Raw genomic sequence first — 22,716 nt, forward strand, 5'->3', positions numbered from 1 at the left:
AGCAGGGCCAGCCCCCCTGGTGGGGCCTCTGACCGTTCCCACTCAAGATGCTGACTTTGGCAGTGGGGCAGGAGATTTTACACCAAGAGGCTTTTCCCCAGCTGGTGAGAAGCAGCGAAACACCCAGGCTCCAAAGGTGCTATTTAGCAAGCTCCCTCAAGCACAGGGACAGGCGCACATTTGGAAGAGGGAAACTGCTCTACCGCTAGCCTGGGCATCCGCCCATTTTCTTTGGCAAGTCAGGAATGGCAAAGGCTAGACTGGAAGCACCTGGGGCTCATGCCTCAGCCTTTGCGATGCCCAAACCACAACTCCTTCCTGGGGCTCTAGCTGAAGCCAGAGCATTGGCCTGAGCAGCCAAGAAGAGGTTTCACCAATGTCCAGAGAAGGCAGCACAAGCTTGTCCCATGGTGTAATGGTCAGCACTCAAGACTCTGAATCCTATAATCTGAGTTCAAATCTCAGTGGGACCTTGTGTTGGCTTGTGGTAAATCCCTGGAGTTCAAAGTGCTTAACTTTCTTGTTTCCAGGTGTACAAGAGGGAATCCTTCCTCTCCTGCTGGGTGACTCACACCCACTGGAGCCAGGCATTTGGTTGGGATGGCTGCAATGGGTTAGTGTTCTAGAACTGGCTGCTGATGCCTGCAGTTCTGTGGTTTGACCTGATGGTCGGGATTCTTGCTGCTTCATATGATGCCCACAAGTTTGGTCCTTGTGCTTTCTACCACACTTTTCCTCTTGCCCACATGGCGCTTGAAGAAGGAGTGCCAGTGCCAGGCTTCATAGTCAGGGCTAGGCAGGAGGAAGGAAGAGTCCCAGGCTGGAGCCCAGCACACTCAGGGAGGGAATCTGGCCCAAGACTCAAAAACTGATTACAAATTCTTTTAACACTAAAGCGGGACCCTGATATGATTTCAACAATACAGTGATTGGAACCTGTTGGTCTGCGGTTAACAAGAGGAGACTGATCCAGGTGTCTGGCAGGGGATTGAACTGAATAGCAGGAGCTGGTTCATGGGAACCCAACGTGCTGCTGCACCAGCCTGAGAAACTCATACTGAACCTGATCATCAGCAATGTCAGTCTAATGATTGTCTTAGACAATAACCTGCCATAACATCTATTTCACAGACAGCTCAGTAAGTGTGCGGTGAGTAGGGGGCTGGGACCCAGAAAATCCTGAGCCAACCAAACCATCTAGCAGGTTCCTTGGAGTTTCTATTTCAAATTCCCAAGAAGTTCACAGCTAACGTGCTGGGATGAGGGCCCAGGACACAGCTATACATGACCAAACAGTGGAGAATTCTCTAGTGACTCCTGGTGATCAGACTGACATTGCAGGAGATGGGCCATTGTTGCCATGGGAGGGATAAATGACTGTGCAGTTATTTGTGGGATAGAGTCATATAGTGATGCCAAGCACATGTTCAGCTCAATGTATTTGTGTTGGGTTTACGAGCAAATGTGCATCATCCCTTAGATTTTTTTATTTTCCATTGGAAATTTGAGTTTGCTTCACATGACACTGACCCAGGAGAGTATACAGTGCAGGGGATATCACCATGGAGCTACTTTTTCCTTTCTTTCACTGCTCCAATTTTCCTCCATGAGCCCTGAGTAGAGGCCAGGTCAGTCTTTGCCAGAAGATTGTGTGTCACAATTATTAACCTATTTCCGTTGTGCAGGAAAAGAAATTTGTAAAATTCTATGGGGTCTAGGCAAAGAAATGAGACTATCTCAGGAAGGGACCAAAGCCGCGGGTTTCACTCCCAGAGCCAGAGCTAAACTTCCCCAACGTTCAGAGTGCTGGGTGGGGTTATTATTCCAAGTTGGGCCACAAAAGTGGTGGGCTTAGGGGCACACGCTGATTTTTGTTCAAGTCTTTTATTTTACACTTTTAACCACTGGGGCTTCTTTTTTTAGCAGGTACAATTCTAAAAGGGAAAGTTAAAGAAGTGATTACCAGTCTTTAGTTTGTTACTTATAGATGTAGCCTGCAAAGTAAAGAAGTACCTTTTTAATCCCATGATGTGTTTTGCTTTGGGTTTTACTTCTGTAAGAGAACCGAATCGGACAGTATAAGGTATAGAAATAATACAGAACTAAATGTGCAACAGCGCCCATCCTCCTATGTCTTTAAATAGAAGCTTCTCCTTACTGGTCTACACTGGGGGGGGGGATCGATCTAAGATACATAACTTCAGCTATGTGAATAGCGTAGCTGAAGTCGAAGTATCTTAGATCGACTTACCTGGGGTCCACACGGTGTGGGATCGACGTCCGCGGCTCCCCCGTCGACTCCGCTACCGCCGCTCGCTCCGGTGGAGTTCCGGAGTCGACAGGGAGTGTGTTTGGGGTCTTAATGAAATGCGATATATCGATCCCCGATAAATTGATCGCTACTTGCCGATACGATGGGTAGTGAAGACGTAGGGAGTGAGACCAATGGACGTCTGACACGTTAGTCCGAAACTATTGGCTAAGAGTATCGGGCAGACATTGTATGAAAGGGGATGAGTCATTTAAATGGGGCTGTGGATTAAAGATGGAAGCACCTACCAGGCCCTGGCCAACACCAGCAGTCAAGCAGCTCATGAAGAGGCGTTATGAAGGCGACGTTGTGGGACCTGTAAAAAATGGGACATTTCACAGACTCATGGATAAAGTACTTGTGCGCACAAAGCGTCTGCCACCGCACACTTAGGCCATGTCTACACTTACAAGCTTACAGCGGCACAGCTGTACCGATACAGCCGAGGTGCTGTAAAAGCGCTTGTGTAGCTGTGTTACGCCGAGGGGAGAGAGCTCTGCCATTCACAGAATAAAACCCGCTCGAAGGGTGGTGGTAGCCATGTCGGCAGGAGACATGAGTCAAAAAAGCACGTATGCCGGCAAAACATATGTCACTCGGGGCGGGGTGTGTGTGTGTGTGCGTGTGTTTTCACAGCCCTGAGTAATAAAAGTTTTGCCAACATAGGTGCTAGTGTAGACATGGCCTCAGAGGATGCAATGGTCTATTCCACCACCTGGGTGGAGCACCCCCACACACACATTTACAGGGTTTGCTAGCAAGCCCTTCTTTCAAGCTCAGAGTTTTACAATCCTTAGAGCACCTTCCACTTATAAAGTGTCTCTGACAGAGGCTGTTCCCTTTAACACTGTGACACAATCTGATCCCTGGCTTAGACCTTCTTATTGAGAAACAGTCCATAATGGCATGCCTCCTCTGTACTATTTCTAGTGTAGAAGAGAGAGTGTTATTCAGTGTATTTCCCATCTCTCCTGAGCCCAGGTCGCTCTGAATCACTCACACTGCTGAATGGAGAGAGCCAGTGGGATGGGAGAGCTGAGATTTCCCTCTGTGGTGCGTGGGGCAGAGGGCTGGATGACCAGTGGGACATGAGCGATGCCAGTGTGGTGAGCAGTTCCAGTGTGGAGTCGCGGGGGAGAGTTGAGATTTCCCACCATGGTGCGTGGGGCAAGGGGCTGGATGACCAGTGGGACGTGAGTGATGCCAGCGTGGTGAGCAGCTCCAGTGCGGAGTCGCTGAAAAGGGCCCAATGTGCAGGAAATGAGACTCATCTGAGGCTAGGTCTACACTACAGCGGGGGGTCGACCTAAGATATGCAACTTCAGCTACGTGAATAGCGTAGCTGAAGTGGGGTATTTTAGGTCGACTTACCTGGCTGTGAGGACGGCGGCAAGTCGACGGCGGCCATGCCGCCGTCGACTCCGCGGCCGCCTCTTGCCACGGTGGATTTCCGGAGTCGACGGCAGAGCGATCAGGGATCGATTTTATCGCGTCTTCACTAGACGCGATAAGTCGATCCCCGATAGACCGATTGCTACCCGCCAATCCGGCGGGTAGTGAAGACGTGCCCTGACTTACTGTGACAACTCCACGGATGAGACAGGCCAGGCAGGAATTGCTGAGGACGTCGGTGTCATTTGTTCAGGTGATTCATTTCCAAATCTCGCAAACATTCTCTGTTCAGTAGGAAAATACACATTAAGAGCCGGGCTCTATCCCTGCAGGGAGCAGGCAGATCAGACTGGTGAATGGGGCAGGTCGCTGCGCTGGGAGAGTGGAGATTTATTACAATGGCACCTGGGGAACAGACTGTGATGATTTCGGGGACTTGGCAGACTCCAACATCATTTGCAAACAACTGGGATGTGGACGTGCCAGCAATGCAACTGTCTCCGCTCGTTATGGGCAAGGAAATGGGCAGATCTGGCTGTACGATGTGAACTGCTCTGGGAATGAATCCGATCTCTGGGAGTGTCCTTTCAGGGGCTGGGGCCAGCACAAATGCAGAGACAAAGAGGACGCGGGAGTTCTCTGCTGATGTCTGTTCTGGGAATGCTCTTGTGAGCCAGGTTACCAGGGGATTTAACAGAGGGGGCAGATGTTTAAGGAGATTGCTGAGAATGATCCTCTACCTCACTGTCTCTGCCTCCCTTTCCCTTGTGTAACTACCTACCAGCATCACCATTAGAAAGTCCTCAGGTCCAACCCAGAGATATTGGAGATAGTGCAAGATTTCCCTGATGTATGAATGCTGCATTGCAGGTGTCTGAAGGAGACTGTATCCTGGACACCAGTGACAGAAAAGGATTTAGGGTCCTAGTGAAGAAATAACTGAACATGAGCTCCCAGTGCCATGTGTGGCAAAACAGGCTAATGTGAACCTTGGCTGTACAAATGGGAGCAGTGAGTAGGAGCGGGGACTACATTGTACTGTTGTGTCTGGCACTGGTGAGACACAGACTGGAATCCTGTGTCCAGTTCTGATGGCCACAGAAATTGGAAAGGGAGCAGAGCTGAGCCACAAAAGTGATCTGGTGGCTAGAATAAAAGCCTTCCGGTGAGAGATTTCAGCATGGATCTAATAACCCCTCCATTCGATTTTGTATTCGGATTTGGGGAAAAGCCAGATGGTGAAGTCGTATCATATGATGCTGCTCTTTACATTCCACTAGTATCTCTGGAGGGTGTTAAACAGCAGCAACTAAAGTTAGAGATTTTAAAATCAGCAGGTCCAGATAACTTGAATCCAAGAGTTTGAAAAGAGCTGGCAGAGAAGCTCACTGGGCTGTAAATGTTGATTTCTCAATAAGCCTTGGAACTGAGGAAGTTCCAGAAGACCGGAAGAAAACTAACATTGTGCCAGTATTTGAAAAGGGTAAATAGAAGGTTCAAGGTAACTATAGGCCGGTCGGTCTCACATCAATCCCTGGCGAGATAGTGGAGCAGCTAAGGAACTCCATTAATAAAAGTTAAAGGAGGGTAATATAATTAATGCCAGTCACCACTGAGAATAAAATTAAAATAATCAAAAATTATTTATGAAAAATAGATCCTGTCCAGTGTGGCTGATAAAGGTATTAGTGTTGATGTAAGACTTAGATTTTTGTAAGATGTTTTATGTGGTACTGCACAAAATTTGGTGAAAAAACTAGAGCGATACAAAATGAACATGGCACAGATTAAATGGATTAAAAGCTGGCTAAGTGATGGGTTTCCAAATAGAATTGTAAACAGGGGATCGGCACCAAGCGGTGTGTTTCTAGAGGTGTTTATAAAAATATAAACTAACTTACAGACCAGGAGTATTCCTAATGGCACAGGTGTGCCTGCTTCTCCTTGCACTTTTTTTCCAGCTGGGGACATATGTTAGAAAGACTCAACCTGATCTCATCTTCAATTTTCAGCCTTTCAGCCAGGTCAGGGTGCAGGCAGGGAGTACCTAGGGGCTGTGTGCAGGCAGGGTGGAGGGTGGTTAGAGGCTACTCCAGAGATATACCAAAGAAGCCTCGTGCTGCCCACAGTCCTTGCACCCAGGGTGCCCTGTGGGACGATGAGCCGCTGGGACACCAAATGGATCCATGTCCAGGGATTTGACAGGCTACTTCCATGAACACAAATCAGCAAACCCTGCAATGGTCCCAGCTCCACAGGATGCGGCGGGCGAGCGCTGGCACGGGAAGGCAGGGCACACAGAGTTGGCTTGGGGCGCTCTTTAGTTTGCCAGCATGAACAGCGGGGAGATGGCAGGCAGCTGGCAAAGTGGAGCCCAGAGGCAGCTGTTAGGATATGGATATTCAGGACTGTTTGTAAAGGCCTAGACTTTAAGAATGTAGGTAGATGTTTATCATTTAGCTAGTTATCGAGGTATAAAAGAAAGAATCACAATCACTGTTTGCCCGTGTAAGGGCCTTCTCTTACTGTGACAGTCTGAGGTCAATCAGGAAGTGGGGGGGGGGAAATTGGAACTATGTTTTTCTAATGGGGGGGGAATGGGAACAGGGACACAGGCAAGACTGTGTGGTGTCAGAGCTGGGAAGGGGGACACTGAGGAAGGAAATGGGAATCATTGCTTACTGGAAGTTCCACCCAATAAACATCGAATTGTTTGCACCTTTGGACTTCGGGTATTGTTGCTCTCTGTTCACTCGAGAAGGCCCAGGGAATGGGAGGGTGAAGGGATAAGCCCTCGAACACTAACTAACATGTAACACACATTTGAACCTCTTCTTTTCACACCATTGCTCATTCTCAAGGTCTGCTTTGTCTCCAGACAGATCCATTCCCTTTCAGGACGGCTTTCCTCTTTCTGTCTGTTTCGCTCATGAACCGTGTTGGAGTAAACACTCCCCTTCACTCTATTCTCAGACAAATACGTGTATTAACTGTTTGCTACTGATGGTTCTATAAAACATTTGACAAGTGGAAGATGCCATTTCTGGGGGATTGTTCCCAAGATGCAGTACTTTGTGTTCCAACATCTCCCAGCTTCCTTGGTTAAAATAAGACTAAGGTTTCCTCGCAATATACACATTCCTCACACAACTTGGAAGCCAAATACCCCCTTTATGCACCTTACAGAAATGTCTGCATCCCCTGGCAGCGAGGCAACTGGGCAGGTCGCTGACAGAGCTGAACACCACCTTTCTGCCAGCCATCTTTAGAGAAGAACCCCACCCTAGAGTCACCCCTCCCTCCGTCAGCACCTCCACGTCAGTGGCTCTGAGTGGCAGTAGGATGATTAGGGGGCGAATCCGGGGCTGGAAGGGGGGTAAGGTCAGCCTGTAAGGAGTAACCAGGTGGGGCAGGCCCAGGGGGAGGCTGTGGGCTGCTGGTCGGTTGTTGGGATCCGAGCTCTAGATCAAAGCTGCACAGCGACCTGACACCCAGGGTTATAAGGCCGACATAGTGAAACCCCTTACTGGCCTCGGTGAACCCCAAACCCTTGTTACTAAGGGCATTTAGGAGTCTCTGTCCCTTAATATCTTCTGGGAGCTCCCCAGCAGGTTGCGGGCGTCAGCCGCCTCCTGCCTCACAGGTTAGACTCTTGGCGCTGTGCCAGCCGCCCCCTCGCTTGAAGGCCCAGTGTAAGAAGAAGGAGGCCCGGTGCTGGCAGAAGAGGGTTTTGCTTAATCAACCTCTGTGTTATGGGCCCAGCACGCTTCCTCTGTGTCACTCTGCTGGTTCTTCACCCACAGCATCCAGCCTCCAGCATCCACACTAGCACCTTGGCAGGCAGATGCGCAGGCTGCTAGGCAGCAGCCTTGGTAACAGCAGCTATGTGTCTCTGTGGTGCAATGGGTCAGCGAATTTGGCTGCTGACTGAAAGAATGGTGGTTTGAGGCCCCCCCCCCCCCCGCAGGGACAGGGGTAACCCTGTGTTACTTCTTTGCTCCTCAAGACTTGCTGGGAGCCAGAAAAGCCCTGTTTTCCACCTCAAAAGTGTCCCTCTTGGCCTCAGTGGTTTCAGTTGGTGGCCCGAAGAGTGAGCTGGATGCAACTCAGAAACCCATCTCCCACCAGCCATGCCGGAGGCTCAGGCTTAATCCTCAAGGCCGAGTGCGAAACCATGAGCCAGGCACGTTTTGCTCCCTTCCCGCCTCCGCTGAAGGGTCAAGGGAGAAACAGACGAGACACGCCGTCTCAAAGATGTCTCGCTCCCACTTCCCTGTAGGCCGTGCAAAGCTCCTGGCCTGCCTCATGACTGGTGAGGGAAGCGTGGCCATGCTGCTCAAGCCTGAGTCATGTCCACAGCCTGGCCCACCCCGGCTGACGGAGTGCAGAGCCATGCGAGTCAATGGCAGGTTGAGTTGGGGCCATGTAACCAACCTGGCTGGGGTGGCTGGGAGGGACGCTGTGGGCGCGATGGGGCTGGGGCACTAGCCTGCGGAGGGGGCTCCGGGCTCCAGCAGGGTTTGCAGAAGGGGCGGGACCTTGGACGAAATGGGCGGGGCAGGGGGTTAGTCTCCCCCAGCTGGCAGTTTGCACCCCTTCACTGCACCTCACTCACAGCTGCTGTCCTGGGTCAATGAAAACCCAGAGTTCCAGCTGCAGAGTTCACCTCTCACCTCCTGGGGGAAAAGCCCCTTTCTCCTTCCGCTGTCCGGCCACATTGCCGGTCACTTGCCGTTCCACCCTGTCACCGCTCTGCTGGCCACCCTCTCTCCTCCGGGATGTCTTGCGGTCCCACCAGGAGTGGCGCAGGCTCCTTAAAAGTAGCGGCCACCAGAGCCCGAACAGTAGCCCCATCCCTTCCACTTCACGCCATGCCCCTGCACCACCCCTTCTCCCCAAGGCCCCGCTCCTGTGCTGCCTCTTCCCCCCAAGACCCCGCCTCCCGCTCACTGCTCCCTCCCCACCCTCAGTCACCCTTACAGTCATTACAAAGTGGTAAGGCAGAGCCCTCCCATTTTTAAAAGTCCTGGTGTGTTGTTCCCCCCTGTTCAAGCACCCCTGGGTCCCTGCACTTCACACAGCTCTCACTGATTTCAGCTGTAAGTGAGGGAGCCTCACTGCTAGTGCAGACTAGGCAGTTCCTTGAATGAGAGACACTGTCCCAAAGCAGACTAATGCTTAGAGCTGGTTATCAGTGATTTCAGATCTGTTGGTCTGCAGCAAGACTCTACATTGAGTCTTAATCAGCTCTGTTATTACACAGAGAAGAACAAAAGGGTGAAATGGTGCCTGGAAGCCTTAAGAAGAATCCACCCCACCAAGTACCAACATTTGCCACTACCCACTCTCAACTCCACTGAGAATGTTTTGGGGTCACTCCTTGCCTTTATCAACCTAGGGGCCTGGGAAAAGAACAGTTAAGAGGTGCTCCAGTGGCGCAATTGGTTAGCGCACAGTACTTATAGGGCAGTGCTGCGAGGAGCTATGCTGAGGTTGTGAGTTCAAGCCTCACCTGGAGCACTTGTTTTCATTAACAAAATGGCTTCACCCACTCGTTTGGCCCTGTGGAATGTAGAATTCCAGCCCAGGGAACACTGAGGCCTGGTCTACACTACAAGTTTAGGTTGAATTTAGCAGCGTTAAATCGACTTAAGCCTGGACACATCCACACGACGAAGCCCTTTTTTTTTTACTTAAAGGGCCCTTTAAACCGGTTTCTTTACTCCACCTCCAACGAGGGGATTAGCGCTAATATTGGCCTTTGCGGGTCGAATTTGGGGTAGTGTGGACGGAATTCGACATTATTGGCCTCCGGGAGCTATCCCACAGTGCTTCATTGTGACTGCTATGGACAGCACTCTCCGCTCAGATGCACTGACCAGGTAGACAAGAAAAGCCCTGCAAACTTTTGAATTTCATTTCCTATTTGCCCAGCGTGGAGAGCACAGGTGACCACGCAGAGCTCATCAGCACAGGTAACCATCATGGAGTCCCAGGATCGCAACAGAGCTCCAGCATGGACCGAACGGGAGGTACGGGATCTGCTCGCCATATGGGGAGACGAATCAGTGCTAGCTGAACTCCGTAGCAGTAAACGAAATGGCAAAATATTAGAAAAAGTCTCAAAGGCCATGAAGGACAGAGGCCATAACAGGGACGCACAGCAGTGCCGCGTGAAAATTAAGGAGCTAAGGCAAGCCTACCACAAAGCCAGAGAGGCAAATGGAAGGTCCGGGGCAGAGCTGCAAACATGCCGCTTCTACGCGGAGCTGCATGACATGCTAGGGGGTGCAGCCACCACTACCCCAACCATGTGCTTTGACTCCATCAATGGAGAATCACGCAACAGGGAAGCGGGTTCGGGGTACGAGGAAGATGATGATGAAGACAATGAAAATAGTTCACAGCAAGGAAGCGGAGAAACTGGTTTCCCCAACAGCCAGGATATGTTTATCACCCTGGACCTGGAACCAGTAACCCCCGAACTCACCCAAAGCATGCTCCCAGACCCTGAGGGCACACAAGGGACCTCTGGCGAGTGTACCTTTGTAAATATTACACATGGTTTAAAAGCAAGCGTGTTTAATGATTAATGATTAATTTGCCCTGGCAATCAAGGCCAGTACAGCTTCTGGAAAAGTCTGTTAACGTGTATGGGGATGGAGCGGAAATCCTCCAGGGACATCTCCAGAAAGCTCTCCTTCATGTACTCCCAAAGCCTTTGCAAAAGGTTTCTGGGGAGGGCTGCCTTATCCCGTCCACCATGGTAGGAAACTTTACCACGCCAGGCCAGTAGCACGTAGTCTGGAATCATTGCATAACAAACCATGGCAGTGTATGGTCCCGGTGTTTGCTGGCATGCAGACAACATCCATTCCTTATCTCTCTTTGTTATCCTCAGGAGAGTGATATCATTCACAGTCACCTGGTTGAAATGGGGTGATTTTATTAAGGGGACATTCAGTGGTGCCCGTTCCTGCTCGGCTGAACAGAAATGTTCCCCGCTGTTAGCCATGCGGTGGGGGGGGAGGGGTGAAGTGATCATCCCAGAGAATTGGGTGTGTGTGTGGGGGGGTAGTTGGGTTTGTGCTGTATGTTAACCCGGAAACCGCAGCCCCTCCTTTTACATTGCAAACCCATTTTAAATGGCCAACCCAATGGGTGCTTGGTATGGGAAATGAGGGTGCTACTGTTTGAAACCATTCCCAGGTGTTAAGAAGGTTAAAAAAGCCAAAAGACAGTGGCTTACCATGGCTGCCTGCAAGCTGAATTCTGTTGCCTGGCACTGCGTGAGTGATCTCTCACACCAAACCGGCAGGCCCTCAATATAAGAGGAAAAATGCGACCTTGTAACGAAAGCACATGTGCTGTGTAATGTGAACAGCAAAATTTAACATGAAAGAGTGTACCCATTGTTCTCTAAAATGTGTCTTTTTTAACCACCTCTCCCTTCTCCTCCACCAGCTACAAAAGTTTCTCCTTCGCAGAGGCTAGCGAAGATTAGAAGGAGAAAACGGCGGACTCGGGATGACATGTTCTCGGAGCTTCAGATGTCCTCCCACGCTGACAGAGCACAGCAGAATGCGTGGAGGCAGTCAATGTCAGAGTGGAAACAAGCACAATATGAACGAGAGGAGAGGTGGCGGGCTGAATCGCGGGCTGAAGAGAGCAAGTGGCGGGCTGAAGAGGACAGGTGGCTTCAGTTTGCTGACAGAAGGCAAGAGTCGATGCTCCGGCTACTGGAGCATCAAACTGATATGCTCCAGCGTATGGTTGAACTGCAGGAAAGGCAGCAGGAGCAGAGACCGCTGCTACAGCCCCTGTGTAACCAACAGCCCTCCTCCCCAACTTCCATAGCCTCCTCACCCAGACGCCCAAGAACGCGGTGGGGGGGCCTCCGGCCACCCAGCCACTCCACCCCAGATGATTGCCCAAGCATCAGAAGGCTGGCCTTCAATAAGTGTTAAAGTTTTAAACTGCAGTGTGTCCTTTTCCTTCCCTCCTCCCCCACCCATCCCGGGCTACCTTGGCAGTTATCCCCCTAGTTGTGTGATGAATTAATAAAGAATGCATGAATGTGAAGTAACAATGACTTTATTGCCTCTGCAAGCGGTGCTCGAAGGGGGGAGGGGAGGGTGGTTAGTTTACAGGGAAGTAGAGTGAACCGGGGGAGGGGGGGGGGCGGAGGGTTCATCAAGGAGAAACAAACAGAAGTTTCACACCGTAGCCTGGACAGTTACAAAACTCATTTTCAAAGCTTCTCTGATGCGCACCACGCACCAGTACTCTTCTAACTGCCCTGGTGTCTGGCTGCGCGTAATCAGCGGCCAGGCAATTTGCCTCAACCTCCCACCCCGCCATAAATGTCTCCCCCTTACTCTCACAGATATTGTGTTGCGCACAGCAAGCAGCAATAACAATTGAAATATTGGCTTCGCTGAGGTCTATCCGAGTCAGTAAACTGCGCCAGCGTGCTTTTAAACGTCCAAATGCACATTCCACAACCATTCGGCACTTGCTCAGCCTATAGTTGAACAGGTCCTGACTATTGTCCAGACTGCCTGTGTACGGCATCATGAGCCATGGCATTAAGGGATAGGCATTTCAACATCCCCAACGGTTATTTTCTGGTCCGGGAAGAAAGTCCTTCCTCCAGCTTTTGAAACAGACCAGAGTTCCTGAAGATGCGAGCATCATGTACCTTTCCCGGCCATCCCACGTTGATGTTAGTGAAACGTCCCTTGTGATCCACCAGGGCTTGCAGCAGCATTGAAAAGTACCCCTTGCGGTTTATGTATTCGGTGGCTTGGTGCTCCGGTGACAAGACAGGGATATGGGTTCCGTCTATCGCCCCACCACAGTTTGGGAATCCCATTGCAGCAAAGCCATCTACTATGACCTGCACGTTTCCCAGAGTCACTACCCTTGATAACAGCAGGTGTTTGATTGCGTTGGCTACTTGGATCACAGCAGCCCCCACAGTAGATTTGCCCACTCCAAATTGATTCCCGACTGACCGGTAGCTGTCTGGCATTGCAAGCTTCCACAGGGCTATCGCCACTCGCTTCTCAACTGTGAGGGCTGCTCTCACCCTGGTATTCTGGTGCTTCAGGGCAGGGGAAAGCAAGTCACAAAGTTCCATGAAAGTGCCCTTACGCATGTGAAAGTTTCGCAGCCACTGGGAATCGTCCCACACCTGCAACACGATGCAGTCCCACCGGTATGTGCTTGTTTCCCGGGCTCAGAATCGGCGTTCCACGCCATGAAACTGTCCCAGTAACACCATGATTTGCACATTGCTGGGGCCTGTACTTTGTGAGAGATCTATGTCCATGGCAATTTCCTCATCACTCTCGTCGCCGCGCTGCAATCGCTGCAATCACCTCCTCGCCTGGTTTTGCTTTGGCATGTTCTGGCTCTGCATATACTCCAGGACAATGCCCGTGGTGTTCATAGTGCTCATAATTGCCGCGGTGATCTGAGCGGGCTCCATGATCCCAGTGCTATGGCGTCTGGGCTGAAAAAAGGTGCGAAACTATTGTCTGACGGAGGGAGGGAGGGGTGAGTGACGACATGGCTTACAGGGAATTAAAATCAACAAAGGTGGCTGTGCATCAGGGAGAAACACAAACAACTGTCACACAGAATGGCCCCCCCAAAGATTGAACTCAAAACCCTGGGTTTAGCAGGCCGTTGATTTCATGGAGGGAGGGGGAAGCAAATGAATACAGAACAAATCTGGTCCATCTATTTTTTACATCTTAAGCTGGCAGCAGATGGTGCAGCATGACTGATAGCCATCGGCATCTTCTGGGTGCTTGGCATAAGATGCTGTATTACGACTGCTAGCCATCATCGTCAAGACGGTTCAATAGGACTGCCGGCAGGACTGAGTCTCCAGGAGACAAAACATGTCTGCCCAGGTGCCTCTGACCGAACGTACTGAGGAATACGATGACGATGGATACCAGTCATAATACACCATCTACTGCCAAAAGGCAAGGAGCTGCTGCTGTATAGCAATGCAGCCCCACATCTGCCAGCACCCAGAGGACGTGACGGTGAGCTGAGCTGAGCTGAGCGGGCTCCATGCTTGGCATGGTATGTTGTCTGCAGAGGTAACCCAGGTAAAAAGGCACAAATCGATTGTCTGCCATTGCTCTGATGGAGGGGGAGGGGCCTGACGACATGTACCCAGAACCCCCCACGACACTGTTTTTGCATCATCAGGCATTGGGATCTCAACCCAGAATTCCAATGGGCGGCGGAGACTGCGGGAACTGTGGGATAGCTACCCACAGTGCAATGCTCTGGAAGTCGACGCTAGCCTCGGTACTGTGGACGCGGTCCGCTGACTTAATGCACTTAGAGCATTTTATGTGGGGACACACAAAATCGACTGTATAAATCCGATTTCTATAAAACCGGCTTCTATAAATTCGACCTAATTTCGTAGTGTAGACATACCCTCAGACAGGGGAGGAGTCAAAAATGCCCCCTTCACTTATTACCTCTTCTCCAGAGAGCAGGTGAGAATCTACAATCCTTTCTCCCCCACCAGCCCCTGTGCCAGGAGCCCTCAAGCAGAGCCTGGAGTCCTGCCCATCCTTTGATCCTTGACCCCTGAGCCTGGGGTGGGAGAGGAGCAAGGTAGCCATTGTTAGAGGGCTTTCGTTTGCCCCGCCCAGTTCCATGGTTCTTGTCACTCAGACAGCAAGCCGCAAAAGACCAGAAGTCCGAAGCACAGACAATGTGATGTTTACCGGGGTTAGTTTCCAAGCAAGCATATTCCAAAACCCTTCACACCAGTCAGGCTTATCTCTATACGCCGATAGAGTCTGTTCCCCAGGGTTCCCTTCCCAGTTCTGATGCCGCAGGGCCTTGCCTGTGTCCCTATTCCCTGTTCCCATTCCCCCACTTAACAAACATGATTCCAATTTCCCCTTCCACTTCCTGTTTGACCCCAGTTTATACAGTAATATTCTCAGCTATACCTTAACCAATCATTTTCCTGAAATTTAACTAACCAATTCTAACATATTGTAACATAATTCTCTAACCAATTATATCCCACTACCCTAATTAACTTACACCTAGCAAAATTAATTAAACAGTGGACAGAAACAACTAGAGAACCAGACAGATTGACAATAGAAAAGTGGGGGCCATAAAGATAAAACCTACAGAAATGAGGGTTTCACAACCACAACCATTGAGATGCTCTCTTAAGATCTGTTTTTTTATCTGGTGGTGATGGGCACTATCAGGATAGGATCGTCTTCCTAACAGCCCAACACCACCTTATTTCAGTGTGACTGGTTAGGCATGTGAGGATGTTACTGTTCGCTTCCCAGCTTATGGCTGCCCCTGCTGCTTAGCCAAAGGCCTTAGCCTAAGAACAAGGCCTCAGACTTTCCTAGTGAGACAAGGCCCAGACACAGGCAGATTGTGATTTTGATTCTTTGTTTTATACCCCTGTCACTAGCTAAGTGATAAAAATACACCTAAGATCTTCAAGTCTAGGCCTGTACAGGCAGCCTGAATATCTCTATTCTAACAGCCCTCAGTCCCTGGGGCAGGATTATCCATGTAGCTCACTGAGTGGTTGGTGGGCTGAGCTTCCCCCGGGCTGGAGCTTTTCAGGGATGAGATTTTGATGAATTGCAACAAGAAAAATATCTCTCCTGTTTGTCACCTTTTGCCCTTCTTGTGCCCCCCTCAGCCTCTGTTCGCTCTGATAGGGGAGATGCAGAGCCAAGCCCCAGTCTTTCTGAGTCATAGAGTCTGTATCCACCTCTGAAATATTGCCACTGGAGAGTATGGCTCCCACTTCTTCCATAGAGGGACTGCAACAGCAGCTACCTAGTTGGGTCTGGGGGCACCAGAGATCCAGGTTACAGGGTGCAGGTGATATAGGGCCTATAAGTCCCCTGCCTGATGGGAGGCCAATGCATGTGGTGGGCCATAAGCACCACAGGTTTTAACCCTGTCTGCTCCTTCCCCATGTCTCTTATTTAGATTATATTGAAGTACCCCTATGGCTGGGGACATGGATTTGTGGGCACAGCATTGTGCAGTGGGCTTCCAAGACAGCCCGTAATTCAGCAAGCGGTTTGCAACTGGGCCTTGGGCTGGAGGTGACTTTCTCTCCACACAGCAGATGGGGGATGCACTGGGACCAGCTCCTGGCTCTTTTTTTGTGAGCTGATTCCCCATGAGGACACACCAGACATCACTGCTATCTACCTAGGGGAGAACTTCCTGGGAATGTGCTCCAGGCCCAGCTGATTTGGAAGTTAAACAGGATAGTGGACAACTCAGCAATGTGGGGCTAGGTCCCTGAGAAAACAAAGGTGGGGGGGGTAAGAGCAGAGACAAGAACTAGAGATGGGGGAGGAGAAAGGGTCTCGAGGGAGGGAGCAGCTGGAGAGAACCAAGGAGTGCAGTGGACAAGTCTGCCATCTGAATACTAGTGGTCACAGGTGTTCTAGAGAAAAGCCAGAGCCAGCTGGTCCTGTGGTGTAATGGTCAGGACTCTGAATCTCACAATCCCAGTTCAGATCTTGGTTGGATCTTCTGGAGCTGTGTCAGATTGCTATGAAACCCTGGAGGTCCTGCTGCTCAGCATCCCAATTGCACAACAGTCTCTCTTTTCCCTCCGGCTTGGCTACTCATGCCCACTCAAGGGAGATCTCTGTTCCAGATGGCCCCATGCTATTGAACTTGAGAGTTGAGCTAGAGATGCCTTCCAGCCTTTGGGTTGACTTATAGCTGCATTCCTGGCTGCCTCAACTTATGACTACAGGCTCTTCTGCACATAGGCACTGACTTCCCCTCTTTCCCTTGGGCACCCCCGGCCCTGCCCCCCCACTCCACCCCTTCCATGAGGCCCCGCCCCTGCATCCCAACTCCGCCCCCTCCCTGCCCCTATTCCAACTCTTTCCCCAAATCCCCGCCCCGGCCCCACCTCTCCCCTGCTTCCTCCCCTGAGCGTGCCATGTTCCCACTCCTCAGCCTCCCTCCCGGAGCGGCCAAACAGCTGTTTGGCGGTGGCCAGGTGGGAAGCGCTGGGAGATAGGTGGAGGAGCCAGTATGCAGTGCGCTCAGGGGAAAGGGAGGGTGAGGGGGTGGGATGGGGGTGAGGGGAGCTTGACTGCCAGTGGGTGCAGAGCACCCACTAGTTTTTCCCCGTGGGTGCTCCAGGGCTGGAGCACCCAGAGAGTCGGTGCCTATGCTTCTGCACCTCGGCCCCTAACCCAGGGCAGGTGGAGGGTTTGGAGCTCCCCATAGTGGCTTGGGCTCCCTAGGTAGCTTTTACCATGGCCTGGCTTCAGCTTCTGTCCTGGCTGGGGACAGGGCCTCCAGAGGAAGAGGAGAGGTGGGGCCTTGGAGAAGGGCAGGGCCTCGTGGCTCCCCCACTTCTACCGAGGTTCCGGGGCTTTTGCTCAGGAGCAGAGGCTGCATCATTGTTTATATCTAAACCAACACCAGATGAGGATGGAGACATTCCCCAGGGATCTCAGTCCTAACCTGCCTCCTGTCCTGCTGCCAATGCAGCTCAGGCCAAGCCTGCAGCCCCCAGCTGTTGCTGCTGCAGGGTGTGAAGCCCTTTCACTCGTGTTGCTGAGTGTCCCTAGCTCTGCGGCCTTTATCTCTCTTCGTCCTAAGGGACCTTCCACTCCATTCCCAGCCCACGTCCTAATGATCCAGGGGGTCTTCTCCCAGAAGAGGATCATTTGGGACTGGATCCCTCTTTGCCTTTTCTCTGTGTCTAGCACAGTTCGAGGTGCCCATGGGTGGGGTGTTTGATCCCAATGACCCTATGTGGAGCTGCCATTCAGCTTCCTCATTTGGTCTCATTTTTCACTGAATCCAACATTTTTTCAATCCCTCATTGCCATCCTCCCAAGCACATTTCAGTTGCCTCCACATCCCTTAACCAGGCTGTGTCCCTGTAGTGTGTGCTGTCTTCACAGGTCCTTTCTCCATTTTTCTCGCCCTCTCATGTCTTTTCAGTCTCATTAACTCTCCTGTGTCTCTGCTCTCTAAGCACAGACTGACTGCATTTCTGGCTGTTCAGAGGAGGGAAGGACCATGCCTATGCGTGGCCAGCAGACAGCCACAAAGACATCTGGCCAGCCTGCTCCCTTCCATGCCAAACACCCACTGAAGGCCACCCACAGACCAGCATGCGGGGCGGCTGCTTGATGCTCTGGGGCCAACATCAGAAGATGGTAGGAAAAGCAGGGTCAGTCCCAGCAGGGTAGGAAAAGATGGGGGGTCTCTTACCATTCCCACTCATGGTGCTCACTTTGGCAGTGGGGCAGGAGATTTTACACCAAGAGGCTTTTCCCCAGCTGGCGAGAAGCAGAGAAACACCCAGGCTCCCAACGCGCTATTTAGCAAGTCCCCTCAAGCACAGGGACAGGTGCACATTTGGAAGAGGGAAACTGCTCCACACGCTAGCCCGGGCAGCTGCCCATTTTCTTTGGCAAGTCAGGAATGGCAAAGGCTAGACTGGAAGCACATGGGGCTCATGCCCCAGCCTTTGTGACACCCAAACCCCAACTCCTTCCCGGGGCTCTAGCTAAAGCCACAACATTGGCCTGAGCGGCCAAGAAGAGGTTCCAGCCCTGAAGGGAGCAGGACTTTCAGCACAAATGGAAAATGGCACAAGCACAACGGGACTTGAACCCTCACTCTCCTGACTGGAAGTCAGATGCCTTAGCCATTAGGTCACATGGTCACATAAGAACAAGCTCTCCAAGTACTTCTTTAGAGAAGATGGACACTATGTTTCTCAGACTCAGGTCACCCAATGAGGGGGGCCAAGACTCTCTGTGCACAAGAGACATGTGAGACTTAATTCTATGGAGCCAGGTGCAGGAGGGTTAGGCATGGGTGATTGGGGTGCAGCGGATGGACCAGCTGTCTAGGTGTGGAGATGTAGTTGCACTGAGGCACAGAAGGAAGGAGGAGGAGGAATCCTGCTCATAGGCAGTGGCTGTGGAGAAAAAGAGGTGGCAATTCCCCCATCCTAAATGGCCTGACTGGCCTGACCCTTCTCCCCTCTGCAGAGCGTGGCGGGGGGTGCAGCTCACCCCTGTGGGGCAGGTGGGCACAGATGCAGGGTGCTGGGCTCCAATGTACCTGGAGGGCAGCTCCGGTGGGGCGGGGTAGGGCCTGTGGTTTCCGTTCTGCATTCCCTGGTGCTGGGCCGTTGCACAATCCCAAGCCACACTTCACAGTGCGCCCCGAGAATGGGCGGGGGGCCAAGCAGATGATCCAGCACAAGGGGGGAGAGGATATGTGGTTGGAGGGAGGGAAGGCCTTGGACTGCAGTGGGGGAATGCAGAGCAGAGGTAACACCCCAAAAACCTGCAGCAAAGGGATGGACAGGTGGGATGGTTGGATAGAAGAGGCAGTGAGCCTAAAAGGGCGGGGGGATCTAGTGGTCAGAGTGGGTGGGGGCTGGGTGCCAGGATCCCTGGGTTCTATCCCTGGCTCTGGGAGCTGAGGGGGGTCTAGAGGTGAGAGCAGGGGACTGGGAGCCAGGACTCCTGGGTTCCATAGTGGTGGCTGTTTTTTTCCTGTGTCTCCCTCCCTAGAGATCCCAGCCCAGCCCCCTAGCGGAATCTGAATGGGGGTAGAGGGTTGCCCTTCCACTTCAGACTCGTGATTTGAACCCCTCCCCACCCCCGGGCTGAGACATCACGGAATCTCCCACCCAAGTCACAAAGTAGGAGCCCCTCTCAGCATGCGGAGGAAGCTAGTGGGTTTCTTGGGGGTCTCTGGCAGAGGTGACAGCACCCACCAGACACCCCCTCATGGCTGCAAGGAGACTCTCCTGGACATCCCCCTGCTATGAAGGGCCCGGGATGCCCAGCCAGGGTCAGGAGGTGAGATGGGGTCGCAGTGGCAGGAAGGGGGCAGAGCTGGGGGCTGGTGCCAGGTCGGGGGCTGGCTACACAGGAAAAAAACACACTGCTCTGTTACATATTTCCCAAGGTTATGGCTGAATACAGGGTTTGGAATGACTTCAGGGAAATATTTTGTTTCCAAACAGACTCCAGATACCAAATGAGGGTGCTAATATGTTCCCCCTGCGCCCCTCCCCCATTACCCCAGTATCTGAACATCTTCCTAATCCGCAGGGTAGTTCTCCTCCCAGGCTCGTGCGAGGGCGGGAAGCGCCACCAGCCCCATTTCCCGGACGGGAGAACTGAGGCCCAGAGAGGCTGAGTGATGTGCCCAAGGGCACCCGGGAAGTCTGTGGCAGAGCAGGGGGCTGGGACCGGAGGCTTTTTCTTAAGCAGGTTTCTGCATCCCGGATCTGCCAAGAAGTTTTAACAATATTTTGTCACAAAGAAATCAAAATGCCAGTGAGGCCAGGCTACTCTTAAGTTTTTTTTTTTTTTTTTTTTTTTTAAATCAAACCAGCATCTTCACAGTGAAACTCTTCCTGTTTTTCTAACCAGAAGACTCTCCCCAAAAGGAGATGCCCCGTTCCCAGAGACAATGCAATGCATGAGGTGGACAGAGCAAACTCCTATTCCAGCCTCCTGTTTCAAAAATCAATTTAACATACAGTCCTCAACTAAAGGACATATCAGATATTAAACTGAGAAGAACAGGTTTTAAAATTTTTATTAAAGTTAATGTTTAAAATTAAATATACACAAGTTAAGAGGGAAGGTACTGCGCATCTGGGGGTCAGGCTAGATTTATGAGGGATTACAGGTATCGGTTGCAAGGGTGAAGAGATACATACATATTACATAACCAGCATACACCCAGCTGGAGGTGCAAGAGTTTTTAAAGCTTCAGTGGACAAGTGGGCTTGAGTACACCAAGTCAGCATCGGCGTAGCAAATGAATACGTGGCTGGGGTTGTCAGGGAAGGAAATGGGTTATTTCCCCACTCAGCGGTCTTGAGTATTTCATGTGGTATTGACGGTGTCCTGTGATGTGTTCCATCTAAAGATCTATACTAAACTTAATCTTAGCTCATGGAAAGCAGAGAAGCAATGCTGACACCACCAGACACGAGATGAGGCGACGCTACGCAGCCCCTCTGCCCCCACCGCTTTCTACCTCGCCATCATGAGCTCCCAGACACGCACCAAACACCATGCATGTGACTTTGAGAATTAGGTAACTCTAAGTGACGATCGCTTCCCCGAAATGACTCCAATGGAGGAATTCAAAGCAAGAACCGTTAACACACAATGCTGTTCAAAAGACAGAGAAGTCTTTCAGCCTCCTTCCTCTCGCTGGGTTCCCTGTACACTCCTAATTTGCATATACCCACCCACTGACCTGTGACTAACAATCTCTCCCTTTTAACTCTTAGAGCAAAAAAAACAAACAAAAAAAAACACAGTTCCAAGAAAGTGTACGCAAGCGCTATACCGCAGCTCCAATGCTCTTTTCTGCTCCTTCCCACATAACTCTCTCAAACGTACAGTCATCAGGCACACATAAGATACAGTTACACTCCATACAAGTCCAGTTCCTTGCTGTTTCTTGTCTAACCACTGCACACATATGGTATACCCTACCCTGAGCTGATTGCTGACTTTCGCGCTCAATCCAGCCGGGTCTCTGTGGTGCAATGGGTCAGCGCGTCCAGCTGTTAACCGAAAGGATGGTGGTTCGAACCCACCCAGGGATGGCGGTAAGTCTGTGCTCCTTCCTTGCTCCTCGAGACCTGCTGGGAGCCTCAAAGGCCCCCTTTTTGCCACCTCAAACCCGTCCCTCTTGGCCTCAGTGCTTTCAGCTGGTGACCCGAAGAGCGCGCTGAATGCCATTCAGTAAACCCATCTCCCAGCAGCCATGCCGGAGGCTCGGGCTTAATCCTCAAGGCTGAGCGTAAAACCTTCAGCCGGGAACGTTTCGCTCGCTTCCCGCCTCCTCCCAAGCGGCAAGGGAGAAACAGACGAGACACGCTGGCTCGAAGACTGCCTCCCTCCCACTTCCCTATAGGCTGTGCAAAGCTCTTGGTCTGTCTCATGCCTCGCCAGGAAAGCACGGCCATGCTGCCCAAGCCTGAGTCACGTCCACAGCCTGGCGCGCCCCGGCTGACGGAGCGCAGAGCCATGTGAGTCAATGGCAGGTCGAGTCGGGAGCTTCGGCTCTTTCCCGACAGCCACATAGAGCTGCCTAGCGTCCTGAGAGCTTCCCTGGTGTTCTCCCACAGCAGCCGCTTGCCGGTGCAGGAGGGGTGTGGGGGGGAAAGGAAGCACTGCTGCCTCATTACGGAACAGGAGGCCCTCACCACGCCCAGGCCTGCCTCTTGCCTTCAGCCCAGGCAGCCAGAGGTGCCGGGGAGCTCCCTGGAAGGCCGCCGCCTCAGCCACCTCTTGCCTCATGGCCTAGGCTTTTGGTGCTCTGCTGGTCACCGCCTCGCTTGAAGGCCCAGAGCCAAAAGAAAGGAGCGTAGGCGTAGCAGAGGATGGTTTCAATCCATCGACCTCTGGGCCCAGCACGCTTCCGCTGCGCCACTCTGCTGGCTCTTCAACCAGAGCACCCAGCCGCCACTCTCTGGATTAGTGCCTTATGAGTTCTAGGGCTGGCAGGCAGATGCACAGGCTGCGAGGCAGCAGCCCTGGTAACAGGATTTTACAGTTTACCCTCTATAAGCTTTATACAGGGTAAAACGGGTAAAACGGATTGATTTGGGGTTCGGACCCCATTGGGAGCTGGGTATCTGAGTGCCGGAGACCGAGCACTTCTTAAACTGTTTTCACTTAAGCCTGCAGCTTGTGGGGGACGTGGTTCAGACTTGGATCTGAGTTTGCAGCAGGCAAGCGCGTCTGGCTCAAACAGGCAAGGTACCGAAATCCCAAGCTGGCAGGGAAAACGGACTCAGAGGTAGTCTAGGCACATCAGGTGGCAGCCCCAAAGGGGTTTCTGCGACCCAACCCGTCACACCCAGCTTTTAAAACAATCCTCCAGCAAGACAAAGAAACCCACATCTATAGACTCAGAAAACACTCCCAAGAAGTTTAAAC

At 51.8% G+C, this 22,716-nt stretch overlaps 1 non-coding gene and 1 pseudogene across 1 annotated transcript; one reads left to right on the forward strand and one right to left on the reverse strand.

Moving 5' to 3' along the window:
* The first annotated feature begins 9,129 nt into the window (after positions 1–9,129).
* On the forward strand, positions 9,130–9,223 carry TRNAI-UAU (transfer RNA isoleucine (anticodon UAU)). The gene is made up of 2 exons: positions 9,130–9,167; positions 9,188–9,223. It is a non-coding gene; the product is annotated as a tRNA-Ile (tRNA).
* Positions 9,224–20,196: 10,973 nt separating this feature from the next.
* On the reverse strand, positions 20,197–20,375 carry LOC135889694 (U2 spliceosomal RNA; annotated as a pseudogene).
* Positions 20,376–22,716: the final 2,341 nt, after the last annotated feature.

Source organism: Emys orbicularis, chromosome 15, assembly GCF_028017835.1.
Source record: "Emys orbicularis isolate rEmyOrb1 chromosome 15, rEmyOrb1.hap1, whole genome shotgun sequence".
In the NCBI taxonomy this organism is placed as follows: Eukaryota; Metazoa; Chordata; order Testudines; family Emydidae; genus Emys; species Emys orbicularis.